Source organism: Diadema setosum, chromosome 16, assembly GCF_964275005.1.
Source record: "Diadema setosum chromosome 16, eeDiaSeto1, whole genome shotgun sequence".
NCBI lineage: Eukaryota > Metazoa > Echinodermata > Echinoidea > Diadematoida > Diadematidae > Diadema > Diadema setosum.
In genome coordinates, this window is record NC_092700.1 from 14,983,906 (window position 1) to 14,984,688 (window position 783).

The following is a 783-nucleotide window of genomic DNA, read 5'->3' on the forward strand; positions in this document are numbered from 1 at the left end:
GATGCCAGCGAAAACTTCACAGTAAAATAACGATCACAGCCTCTAAATGTGACAAAAGTAATACGGGAAAGAGCTGGTCGCCTTCTGATACTTGTCTTTTTCTAAGATCCCAGAAATTTGCGCGCGGTCTGACCGAAAATTAGCTGAGGCTGTCTGAAAGAAATCAAACGACTTCCTCTCCTTTGTAGCTTGGTTTTGTGGGCACGGAATCAAGTAGCGAACTGACGGACGTCTCTGATGTGTTCTTCGTGTGTTGTCTGTGTGTGCGATTCGTTGATAACAAGATTGAACGCGTGTAGGGCCTATGCCAGACCCCGAGTGCAGTTGTATGTTAAAGCTGATGACGTAATCATACTATGCTGTAAAAGTGCAGAATGTCATCCTTAAATGTCACGTTCACGTAGCCAAGTTGGCTGTTGCTGAGCCGTGCACAGTTAATGTGATCATGAACCCTACCTGTGGTACCCACAGCACACGGTACTTCCCCTGTGTAAATTTCAGTGGGGGAATCCCCGCTGTAATGTGCTAGTACTGTCCGTAATGCCCGCAGTGAAGAAATGCAAACCCAATATTGTACATGTATGATTGCCTACCGTAAAAGTCTCGCTGTGCAAATGTGCTACATACGGGTTTTTGCCTAGTTATATAGCACGTAAAGAAAATCCCTATTCCCTCACATACTACTTAGTATACTAAAACGATGTCACAGAATATTTCTTCACTATGTCTTACTGTCTTTGTGTGTTCATAGCGACGTGCATATACAAAAATGTTAATGTATAA